This window comes from Pteropus alecto, unplaced genomic scaffold (assembly GCF_000325575.1).
Source record: "Pteropus alecto unplaced genomic scaffold, ASM32557v1 scaffold239, whole genome shotgun sequence".
Lineage (NCBI taxonomy): Eukaryota > Metazoa > Chordata > Mammalia > Chiroptera > Pteropodidae > Pteropus > Pteropus alecto.
Genome location: NW_006494613.1, coordinates 7,539,640 through 7,552,929, shown reverse-complemented (window position 1 = coordinate 7,552,929; position 13,290 = coordinate 7,539,640). Strand labels below are relative to the sequence as shown.

The 13,290-nt window shown below is 30.8% G+C and overlaps 1 pseudogene; it reads right to left on the bottom strand.

Annotated features, from left to right (window-relative positions):
- Window positions 1–9,934: 9,934 nt before the first annotated feature.
- Window positions 9,935–10,053, bottom strand: LOC112474488 (annotated as a pseudogene).
- Between the last annotated feature and the right edge of the window lie 3,237 nt (window positions 10,054–13,290).

Below are 13,290 nucleotides of genomic sequence, written 5' to 3'. Positions count from 1 at the left end.
ATCCTCACCACATCCTTCTTCAGGCTATGCTGGGTTTACTATTTGTCAGGACTATTTGTTAAGGACTATTTTCAACTAACTGTTGAAAATAAAAACCGTAGTTACCAACTCTTTCCACTCTCAAAGAATAAAGAAATGCTCAGGTGAAAAAAGGTAGTTATTCTAAGAACATGAAGAAAAGTATAGAAGTCAGGAAAGAGTCTCAGCAGCCAGGTTTCTAGAAACTCAGAAACTTATTCTTTGCCTTTAAGCGTAAAACAATAAATGTTGTACATATCCCCAGTTATCCCTACCACATGATAATTTAGGGCTGCTGTGATCCTCCATCTGAGGCCTTATCCACATCTGCCCATTTAAGGGTTCTGACAGCTGGTAGGTGCTTCCTCCCTAACAACTGCTGGCCCACGATGACACAGCCCCAAAGCAATAGATTCTTTTAGTTTTGTTCTTGTTTCCCTTACTTCATGCCCATCCTTTTGTAAATAGTCCTTTTATTAAGTTCTTCTCAAGTGATCCAAAGATTTGTTCTAGGAGCCTAATGGAAATACAGGGGAATATAATTCCAGGGCCCTCACCTATGCTTTAATAAAAGTTTTCCCATTAACATCTGTTTTACATAGTGGGTTTAGGAGGGGCTCCAAGACTTATTTTAATAATGAAATAGTATTTCTATAGCAAGCATCTAATTAGCAATCACATATAAATCCTAATACATTCTTTAATGTACATACATGTGAGTATAGTTTCCCTAACTATGAGATAAGCTACTTCAAGCTAGGTATTGAATCTCACTCATATTGTTACCTCTGGGGTGTTGTGAAATCCAATATTGCCCCAGCAGCATGAGAGAAGACAGTGGTGTTGTGTGTTATCCCCTGGTTCTTCCCCTCTGACACAGCAAAGAATTATAGTCGGTGAGATTTAGAAAAAGTAAGATTTATTGAAAGTAGTTTTTAGAAGGAAATGGTCCATGCTAAGCAAGGCTGCATCTCTGTGGAATTTGAGTGGTGAAGAAATAAGACAGAGTACGCCCCAAGGCTTCCAGCCAGGAGAGCTGTAACAGTGCAGAAGTGGGAAGGTCTGTCTATACTAGGGCTGTGATGAGAGGTCCTAGATGATCTGTATGTGAGATTACTTTGACTGACAGTTGGCTGTGCATGTGCTTACCCAGAATTCTACTACCATTGGGGTGTTCTTTGGGAGGTCTCTAGGCAGGGCTCCTATTCCTTTGTTCCCCTGTCACTCACGTCTGACTAGCTACCTAACAATAATTGTACAACGGAGTTCAAATATTTGTTGAGTGAGTGGAAGAACAAATGAATCAATACATAGATTGATTAAAAGTAATTTTTCCAAGGTGAATTATTTTTTAAAAGACAAAAGATCTGTTTTTAGGCTTAACAGAATGTAAAAAAGAGTTACCGTTTATCCATTTTCACTAAAAATCTTGTTTGCATTCCTATGGGTTTTGTTCTGTTTAAACAAAATTTCTGTGTTTCAAAATTTAGGAAAAAAACATTCCTTGTTTTTTGTTTTTTTTTTTTTAATTTTCTTTTTCCTTTGTCTTACCTTACTTATTAAACCAAGACTATGCCTCTGTGAAAGAAGAGGGATCAACCTATTTTAGAATCAGAATTTGCATTGCCTGTTTATAATAAATATCCTGCTCAAGCCTACAATTAAGGTCTGAGCAAGGGCACCATATTGAGGCTTCTCTGCTCCATTCCTAAATTGCATTGTTATCGATGCCCCTTATGTGACATGAAACATTAAGGAACACTTTAATCTGAACAATGTCTCATTAAAAAAATAACACTAATACAAAAATATCTTACCAACATTAGGAATGAAGTACATTCTTTTGTGTCTGTGGACAAAATCTCTTTAATTAACTTTATTAAAAAATTAACTGTCATTAATTACTTTTTATTTTTTGATCCTTATGATATCATGTTTGAATGGTTTTAACTAAATTCATATTTATATTCTACTTTTTTGAGACTGTTGACTCCTTGATGGGTCTGACAGAGGACTATAACTAGCGAAGCACCAGACAGAGTTAAATAAAACAAAAATCTTGAGATAAATTGCTCTTAGGAGTCAAAAAAAAAATTGAAGAAATGCTATTGTATTTAAATAAATGGCTGTCTCTAATCCACCGCAGTAGTGGTCTAAAGATTCTCAGAGGCAGAAATTGAGAAAAGGAGCCTGTTTTTGATAAGAGAAAATTATTCTCATAGAGTGGCAATCTATCTTGAGCACTTTTCTGCTCCACACTTTGGTTTTTGCCAAAAGAAAGTGGTAGCAGGAAACTCAGACATGAGAAATTGAAGAGGCAATGCTACAATAATCTCTTTGATTGGGGATGATAGAAGCACACAAATAGCAGGACCATGAGCATTAAATGAAGCTAGGGAGATTTTGATACAGGAAGGTCAGTCCAGTTGAATTTATGAGAGACAGTTGCTAATATTCAGATAAGTTCCCCAAGGACACTCATCCTAAAGAAAACAATCAACTTTAAAGATACCAGAGTCTCTAACCATAAGGATCCCCCTACAAGGGCCGAAAAACTTTCCCTTTGGCTCCGTATGCACAGTCAAGCTCAGAGGTGTTTCCTATGTGACCCTTTCTTCATTTTAATACGAAAATTCACACCAGGGAGATTTAACATGCTAATGAGATGTGTCACATGAAGAAGCATGTAGTCACACTGAGCAGAAGCCAAGAAACCGCCTCTACATTCCAAGGCATAGTTCTTTTCCAGCTTAGATCCCTTTAAAACACTGACCCAGCCTACCTTGGAGAACCATCCGTTTCTTCTTTTTCACGATGCTGGCTTCTTTGTGCACAAGCTCAATAAAACTTTCTATGTACATTGGTGTCTGGTTATCTCCCTTGATTTTCTTTCTGGGAAATTGCAAGGACCTAGGGCACTGGTAACATCTTGAATGAATGTGACAGTCCCAGAGTAAAGCTTATGTACCAAGACGATTTATTAGTATATTTATCTAACCTTTAAATAAAGTCAAGATTTAGAATAAGTTGTTTATAATGATAATGGTACTAAACATTGATATTTGGGCTTTTAAAATAATTTTGTGATCAGTCAACTAATATTTGTTAAGGATATTAAGTATATATAGATATTTAATTAAAGGTTCTATGATTGTAAAAAGTTCTATGATTGTTAAGCAGTTGGCTTAAACCTTTGACTTTAATTTGTGCCATATTAAATGCATTGCCTTAACTACCTTTTGGTTTTAGAATTCATTAAAAATCTTATATATTAAATAATAATTTTTTTCAAAATTTCACTTCTTCAACTTAAGCCACTAAAGTGATACCATTAATTTTATATGTATAAAGGTACCTGCTAAGTCAATTAAAATAGTTCATTATATCTATAATTAAAAATGCTATAAAAATACATTTTTAAAATAATATCTGAAGAATACAATCAAGATGCATTTGTTTTATATTCAATATATTATATTTGGGAAGAAAATATAAAGATACACAATGATTAAAAATGAATATATATATTTTCAGACATACTAAGGTTAGTTAAAAATATCTTACAATTTTCTCTTAAATTGTCTTAACATATTGCTCTTTTGTACATACAAAATATAAGGACTCCTTGCAATGAATGATAATTAAAGAAACTTTGAATTAGAAAGAGTAAAAAAAAATATTGAAAAGGTTAATGATGCAACATGACTGTTAGTGGTATAGGGCTTGAATTCGCTAATATTTTAAAGAGATTTAATGTTCTTTTGCTAGTATGATCCGTGAAGTATTTTTCTTTCCTTAGCATGACTTCATTATTCCTCCAAAAGATAATCATAGTGTCTTTTTTTTTCCTCTCTCTGATTTCCTGAATGGCTGAAAGGCACAAACACATCTAAAGCAAATGCTAGGGAGACTCCTAGTAAACCTCTGAGACCTCCTTCAATGAACAGCACTGGAATACAAACTTGCCTCATGTGAAACTCAAGCCCATGAATTACCTATACTAAACTAAAAAGATACTTCTCTTTTTTGAAAACAAGATTCATATTACAACTCTAAACAGCACAAAACTACTTGAAAAGCATTATTTCCTAGTCACTGCCATGTGTTTATCACTCTGATATTTACTTCTAATAAATGTTTTAGATATATTGTGTGATTGGATCCACAAAGAGTCATCTCCAGGAGTACTATTTAGTGCCTGCTTATAAAAGTTCTTCTCAGAGTCCAGATCTCAGAGGAAGTGATCTTTCAACAGCAATAACAAAAAAGGGAAGGATATAAAGATGATGGCCATTTTATTTATCAATGTTATTTTATTTTTTTTTTCCAAATAAAGACCATTGGAAAACTCCCTCCATCAATTATTTGTTCTCAAAAAAATGAAAAGATAATATTAATTTATAAATTTAGGGAGAATATAATCTTATTCTTATTAGAATAGGTTTAGATTATGAAAGTGTGCCTCATTGTTTTTATGTTTATGTTTAGTATCTTACATTTGTCAGGAAAAACCATCCTAAATCTAGCTGGTGGCAGGACCTTAAGACTAGGAAAAATGCTGGGGCTTTTCTGAGATTGTAGAGTCTCCTGTTTCTATTGCAAGGTCCTGAAATTTTTAATGGAACTTAAAAATCAAAAGATAGAACAAACTTTAGTAAAAGAGGCATTGACATTATGTAACATTATATTAATTATATTATATTATATTATATTTTATATTATATTAGTATATTAAGAATAGTTATAACTATTTTTATAATATTTAAAGAATACAATCAAGATATATTTGTTATATATTTAATATATATTTGGGAAGAAGAGTTAAAAACATAAAAGATACATGATGATTAAAGAAGACCACATGAGCAATGAAGGACACATTTAGTCAGTAGGTGGGCAAAGTCCTGCATCATGACAATCAGATCAAGAGAATAGGCAAGTGCAGTATGGTTTGCCTTAACTAATAAGTGCAGGAGCAATGCACTTATTAAAAGAGCTTGAAAATTAGAAAGCTACTTAATTTAAGATTATAGAAGTGCTTCATTGTAAATTCTAAAGGAAGATAAGGTGTACTCTCCCAACTCCCCAATATGAAGTAAAGTAAATTCTATAAAAAAGGAACATGAGTAAATACTCAAAGCTAAAAAAGGCAATGTATATTTGAGAAAAGTAGATGCAGCATTTCATGATCTCTCCCAGGAATTAAAAATTTATATAACTAGATCTTGGCAGATTAAATTGAAAGCCCAAGACTTTAGATAGTCTACTCAAGGCATAGGTCAAGCCACCAAACCTATGAACTTGATTGCCTGTTTTCTTTTTTTTCTTTTTCCTTTTCTTTCTTTCTTTCTTTTTTTTTTTTTGATTTATATGCTTTATCTTCATCACAACAAATTATTATAAAAATAATTGAAATATATTGACTATGATGTTGAGAAAAAAAAGCAAGCTTTACTAGATAATAGAAACAGCTTATAGAAACTCAGAGCTTCTCTTTCCATTCAAGCATCTTCATTAACCACTTCTTCATCAATAAACTGATCAATTTTGGATTCCAGCATCAAAAATAATACAGATAACATAAATGGAGAAATAAACAATAAATAAGTAATTAAAAACTTGAGTATATGTTTCTGAAGAAATACTTTAAAAATGAAAAATAGTTTATAAATGTTTCTTCCTCTCTCATTTCTCAAAGATTATATTTCCTCTCAGTTGACAACATCTAAGAACAGCGTAAGATATCATTGAGATGCTTGACCATAGCAAGATAGAGGATTAGTGTTCTTCTTGGGGCAGCCTCTAACCGATAATGTTCTGCACATATGATAGTACATCTTAACCTTCCTGGTCCCTCAGTTGTGTCTATAGATTCCAGGATGCCCTTTCATAGGGAAGTAGGATGTGAGCTAAGGTTAACATGGAGTTATTTTATATATGGGAATGATATAGAAAAATAAAAATGGAATTGATATAAATGCAACAAGGGATAATTCTATCAACTATCTCTATTAGTGAAAGGAAAAGTAAAAGGCAAAATTCAAAGTTAGATATTCTGGTTACCTTAAATAATATTTGTTTGATCATGACTAATATGAAAATAAGAAAAGTTGTTCTAAAAAATGAGACATTCTACCCAATCTGTAAATGTTGTGCCAGCTGGAAAATTTAAATGTAAAAGAAATAAATGAAATAATTCCAAATATTCACATTAAAATATTTGATAGCCCTTTTAAAGAACACTTAAATATATAGTTTTTATTGAATATTTTTATAATACCAAGTATCTCTATAAATAAGGGACTTGTAATGACTTTATAAATAAGGAGACCTGTAATGACTTTATATTGACTATCAATATAAAATAATCTAATTACAGTTAAGAATTGACATTACCAATTTTTTTATTACATTTAATATAAAATAGATATTCTTGTTTGTCTTTCTCTTCTCCTTTACAGTGATTTATGGTCAAATCCTCAACAGGTAAATGAATAATAACAAAACAGATTTTTAATTTCGAATCTGTTAAATAAAACATCTGGCATCATATATAGCTGCAAGTGTTTGGGGAAATTTCTACTGTTTTAGAGGTCATTGTAAGTACCAGGTAACATATTAAACAAAGCTTATAAAGAACTTTTAAGTAGATTATATATTTTCTTCAGAATTTTTTTTTGACTATAGGTCACTTCATGGTAGTTGCTTACCACCTTCTCCCACATCCTTAAATGTCCTGTGCTTCAATGAAATTACTCAAACTCTGGCCTTGAACTTCCTTAACTAATTGGAGGGACTTAGCAAATCATGAAAACTAAAGAAAGTAACTAAAATATGGAAGAAGATAAAATGATTGCTGCTTAATGATGTATCTTGCACTTAGTTACATGAAACTATTAAAATTTGATAATAAGATTCATGACATCAACATCTGTAGTCACATTATATCTATAACACTATAGAATGTCACATAACTGTGGTTCATGATAATGACTCCAAGTCATCAAGAATGCAAATTATGTTCTGTTTCCTTTGTTAAAAAACTGAGAGCATCAAGTGCAAGTTATACTATTTCTTCTTAAAGCTAGTATTTTAGTACTTAACTCTGTGCCATGAGGTAAATATTTTCTAGTATTATGAATTGTTAAAATCCTATTACATTATTAAGCCTTCATGCTTAAAAGTACTTGGAAAAACATTTGGTAAAATTTTATGGTTATTAGTATTTTTAAGGATATTTGTAATTTGTCTGTAATTTGTGAAATTATCAGTGGAATTACTAACATTTCAAAGTTTTTAAAAATATAAATACCCCTAGTTATTATCTTGAAAATGTTCCCCTTATGGAAAATAGTAGATAAAGCTGGATTTGCTCTTTCATTCAGCAAACGTTTGTTGAGAACCTATTTTATTACAGGAACTAAAAAGAAGACAAATAAATCACAAACTTTGTCTTACTTGAATAGTACTCACATTCCTGGAGTTGTAGTGGGGAAGGTGCTAGGAAGGAAACACACATTTAAAATAAAAATAAGTATTTAATTAGTTTTTATTTGTAAAGCATTTAAAGCATCAGTTAGCACATAATAAGTGCTTCATGTAAACATTAAATAAAGTAAATACACTTACTTTTAAAAGATAATAAAGAGATAAAATTGTGAACAGGACTCAGGTAATATATAAAACAAAAATAAATACTGTCAACTATTCCATTGCCATAATACGTAAAAATGCTTTGCTGATGAATCGAACAAATATTATCTTAGATAATCTTCAGACTAGTAAACACTTCTATACTTCTCAATTAAATATACTTTTCCTCTTGCAGATTTGTCCTACCGATCTGTTGAGTTACCAAGCTTAATATTAAAATCTATTACTTACTTCTAAAGCTAAAATATTATATTTCCTCTTCTAATATTTCGTGATTGGCAATAACATTAAATATTATATTGTATAAATTTTATGGCCAAAATGACAAATAATGAGATAGTTTTAAGAAAGCATTTTAATATTTTGTATTTGTTAATTTATTCTGTCAATGCAAAACATTTTTATATATTAACAAATGACAGTGATTATGGCACATGAGGCATCAAAAAATTTCCCAATTATAGAAAAACAAATATGTGATTGAGAAATCATTTAATACTTTAAGAATCAGCATGAATTTAGATAATGTTTTCATATACAACTTTTTCTGTTTCTATTTATTAGAGTTTAATTTATATATAAGAGTACTCATAAGTGTCTACATTTTGACTATTTAACTTAAATATTTTTAAAATATTTATTACTGAAACAATATTTGGTAATATTTCCTTTGGAGACATTTTATGTGAATGTTATTACATTTCTAAATTTATTTTATATATTTATGTAAAACTATAAGAACTCAGTGAAAATTAATCTCAGGTCAAGTAATCTTTCTTTTAATTGCTAATTAAAGCTTGGAATGGAAACTAAAAAGCTGTATTTTGTGCTATTTTATAATAAAATTAATTACCATTAATGTGATTATATTCCTGTTTAAAGCTTATCTAAATTAGCTCATTAGTCAGCATGGTTACTTATAAACCTCAAAGAATGAAAAAAAATCAATTTCATCACATTTTTCTACTGATCTCAGAGATCATGGCTAGTATATTCATTACCATCTGTGTCCATAGTCCTGTACAATATGGCATATGTGTCAAACAATTACTATGCAAATTCCAAGATCATCCCTGCATTAATTTCCTAGTGATAGTGAAACATTATCTGGCTTAAATAATCACAAGAAAAAATTTATTCTTGAAATTAATAATACAAATTTTACTCAAGTTGGAATTCATAGGCAGCTAATAGTCTCTTTTTAAATAATACATTTTAAGTAAAACATTTAGTTTTAAGTTTTCCAAAATTAGCAATATGAAAGTAAAAAATGTGCTGGGTGACCTACTATAATAAATATGCAAAAAAAGTTGAAAAATCTTAAGTTATAGAGGTAGTTACAACAGTATTTAAGGAAATTGTACTATAAAATTATTTTGTCAGTATTCCCTCAAACTAAATTGAAACTTAAGGGAAAACGTACTCATTTTAATTTAATATTGATAAATATATTAGTAAAAATAAAGAGGATTTGATCGTCTCTTTTTCTAATACTAAGTGAAGTAGACTTGTCCATTTATCTAATTTTATTGACTTTTTATTTTATGTTCTTGTTATTTTTTGACTTTTACATTTAATTTCCCACTTTCTGTACTTCAACTTGTTTCTCCAGCTTGTTATTTTTCTCAATTTTTTTCTGTCCTTAAAACAAAATTACCTTTTATGTAAATAAAAACATATTTTAAGTTCATTAGTGACATTTTCCTACTAAATTTAATCTTCCTTTAGATTATCTACAGCAAGTGCCTTTCTTTGTTTTTAAAGTGCTTTTAAGGTGCTTTTCACAAAAAATGAAATAGACGATAGACCCAATCTTCAGAACTTGTAATTTTATTGTGAAAACAGACAAATACTTTACTATATTACAGCTACCATTTTACTATATTTCTCTCATTATCATATCAAAATTGCATTTTAACTGTGGAGATTCATTAATTCAGCCATTCAACATTTAATAAGCACTAGTTGAGCCATTTAGAATATAATGCAGAAGAAAGACAACATCCCTTCCCTCATGAAGTTTACATTTTAATGGTAAAACAGATAAAACTAAACAATAAAAAAATAAATGTATAGATTCCAGGATGCCCTTTTGTGGGGTAACAGTAAATGTCATGAAGAAAAGTTAAGCGGAATAAGATACAAATGGAAAAGGCTGTTTTTGCTTACTTTTTTGGTGAGGTAACCCTTGGCTGACTTCACAGATAGCAAGGACCTTGTCAGTTTACAATCCCTTAATTTTTATTTTTTTATCTTTTACACCCACCTATAGCACCTGGTCTTCCTAAGAGGTCTCCCATTCAAGTACTAACCAGGCTCACCCCTGCTTAGCTTTTAAGATTAGACAGGATCAGGCTTGTTCAGGGTAACATGGCTGTAGATGGAAGAGACTGTTTTAGAACAGATAATTGAAGGCCTCATTCACTACATGCAAATGTATGATTATAGCTAAAGGTGAAATTATTATGGACAATTATTTTTTCTTTGCCTGTGAACATCTTCATTATTTACAAAACTCAAAATCTTTTAATCAATTGCATTTTCTTCAGTTTTCTTTGTAAGTTCTCCAGTGTTTCAAATTAAAGAGAATGATAAAATTAAACTGATGTATCTCACCTTTTGAAATGATTCCAAGTCTTTATCATGAGTTCCAGGGTCCAACATAATATTCATCCTCCCCAAACATTATTTCCTTGCACTACACATACATCACATACACACTTATTCAACCATAACAATTCCTTGATGTTTGCACAGATATACCAGGCATGCTACTTTTTTTGTCCTGACTTTTGTACTTGCTTTTTTTATTTTTATTTTCTTCAAACTCTTTTCTTCCAGGTATTTGTACGACTCTCTCACAATGTTCATCCCCATTCCTTTCAGGTCTCTATGACTGTTATATCATTATATCTAAAATAGCAGTCCTATAATAATCTATGCCCATACACTGCTTCCATTAAATAATACATAAGATACACATTCTGCTGAGTCAAGAACAGTCTTAATTATGCTTTTTTTCCACTGCCTAGCATATAGTGGATATTTAATCAATATTCACTTAATTAAAGAATTCATGAACAAAAATTAAAGACTTTTGTAGTCACTCTCATTATTATTATTATTATTATTATTATTATTATTATTAAATTATTGCTATTGTCTTCTGCTGTTGCCATAACAAATTGCCATAGACTTATTTTCTCACAATTCTGGAAGTTGAAGGTCTAAGATCAGATTTCCAGTATGGTCAGGTTGATCCAGTATGAAAACCCAACCCATCTATTTCCAGCAAAATATATACATAATAGTATTAAAGTTAAAATGGATTATAATATATTTCTAACACACTTTGGGTTGGAGTTATTTCTTTTTTTCCTAATTTAGTAATTTTGTTCCCTTCTTAGTTGAAAAAAATCAAATTCTGTTAAATTATTAATCATTTACAATCATAAATGTTATATATATATTTCTTCAAACTCGGGCAATAGAAACCTATATTTTTAGTCAGTGTAATTCAACCTTGCATTACCTCAGAAATGTCACTCCCTTGACACTCAATCATGTCAAAACATTGGAATGTGTGTCACACCTGTGTAGCAAAGGTCCCTACAGGAACAACATAGAACCATTGTGACATTTTTCTAATTATTGATCATTTCATGTCTATGTAGTTGAAGGGCGCTTGTTAAACAGTCAGTTTATTTTTGCTATGCTAGATTGACTATGCTACTAGAAAAATGAATGTTATTTGTTTTTATATTTATTTCATATTAATCTCTACATTGCTTGATCACTATATCTGCATTTAGTGTCATTAAAGACTTGAGTGCATGTTGGAAGAGAACTAGACTGTAAACTGTGAGCTCAGAGATTTTGTTTATGTGTTCATATTTTGATTTCTCAGGTCAGATATACAGTAGATGCTTAGTGAATATTATTGAATAAATACAGATAAATGGATATTACCAATTTTATCTCAATCTTTAAACTTCCTTGCATAGTTCATACCATGATTCTTTAAAGAAATATTCTCTTCACTGTCTTATTTCAATAACACTTAAATTTAAATATCAGTATTAATTTTGGGAGAGAAATGTCAGAGTCCATTTCAAGGATAACTGAGTCAGTAAGAGTGGTTGGAAGAGATTTGGAAGGGACGATAAGAAGCACAGTTGTCTCTATATTCTGTACTTATCTATACTGTAGGGTTAATAAAGTATACTTTGTTTATTGAACTGTATCAGGTTGAAAATTTTTGCATTCAAATAAGAGAAACCCAATCCAAATAGGTTGGAATAGTAAAAGGGAAATTTTGGCGTAGGTATCTGAATAGCTCAAATGAGGAATGATCCTGTAGCACAGTTTACCAAATTCTGTTTATGGTTGTGCTTCTAAGACACATAAAGTAGGTGGTCCCCATATTAACAAGATGATTTCCAACAGCTTTAAGGGCTGCATTTTGTCTTACTTACATTTAGGAGAAATTTATGTTTATTTAGTTGGCTTTTGCAGAAGCATTAGGAAGTTTTCTTACTCAGAAGTCCTCACCCAATATCTCCTTCACTGAATTTGGATATCACAGTCATCTGCTATGGTCACAAGCTATTCACATGTCCACAGGAAGAGGATGCTGCTGGTTGCTTTAAGGGCCACACTGAGAGCTGTGAGTAATGGAGCAAGGCTCACATTTTGGGGTGAATTCCTGAATAAAAAAAAAAAACAACAGGGCGTTGTGGCCAATGAAAAGGGAAAATAAATGTGGGAGGGCCCAAATTAGAAAATGTCAGAAAAAATTTGGGTGATATTTATTTCACTTTGAATATTACAAGTGCAGGCTCCGGAATCAAATGATCTTAGCTACAATAAAGAATTACCAATTTCTAAGTGTGTAAACATAGGCAAGTCATCTAACATCTTTTTATCTCACCTTTTACACCTGAAAATAAGAATAATAATAGCACATACAACAGAGTTGATTGTGAAGTTTAACTTAGATGATAAATGCAAACTGCATAGTAAATTGCTTCAACACAAAGCAAATGTGTAATAATAGTAAATTGCTTCAACACAAAGCAAATGTATAATAATTTTTATCATTACATTTTTTTACAATGGCTATATATTACCTTTATAATTTACCAAATAAATATTATAATACCCATCTCTAGAGTATTATTATCAGGATTAAATACAATAATAATCCAGTGTTTATTTTTATGACGCTGGTTGTTTTACAGGGTTGTAATTATTTGTTTAGAATACACATATACCAACACTAGAAAGTTTACTAAAGTTTTTTGAAGGCGCTGTCTTTATTATATAACACCAGTGGCAAGCACAATATTTAGTATATAGTAGATCCTAGTTAAATGCTTATTGAAAATAAAATACAGGGAAAGAAGAATAAAATAAAAGACAGAGGAAAGAGAGAAGAATGTTTAAAGAAACACGTGGCTAAAAGTCATGAGGATAAAGATGATTAGCCAGGGGGAACCAGGCTCTGAAAGTTCGTGAGAGGTGCCTGTATGCATTTTCTGGGCTAAGACATGATTACATATCTTTTTTGTATACTTGGAAGGCAGAACTTTTAAGAAACTACTGGGAAGAAATTGCAGG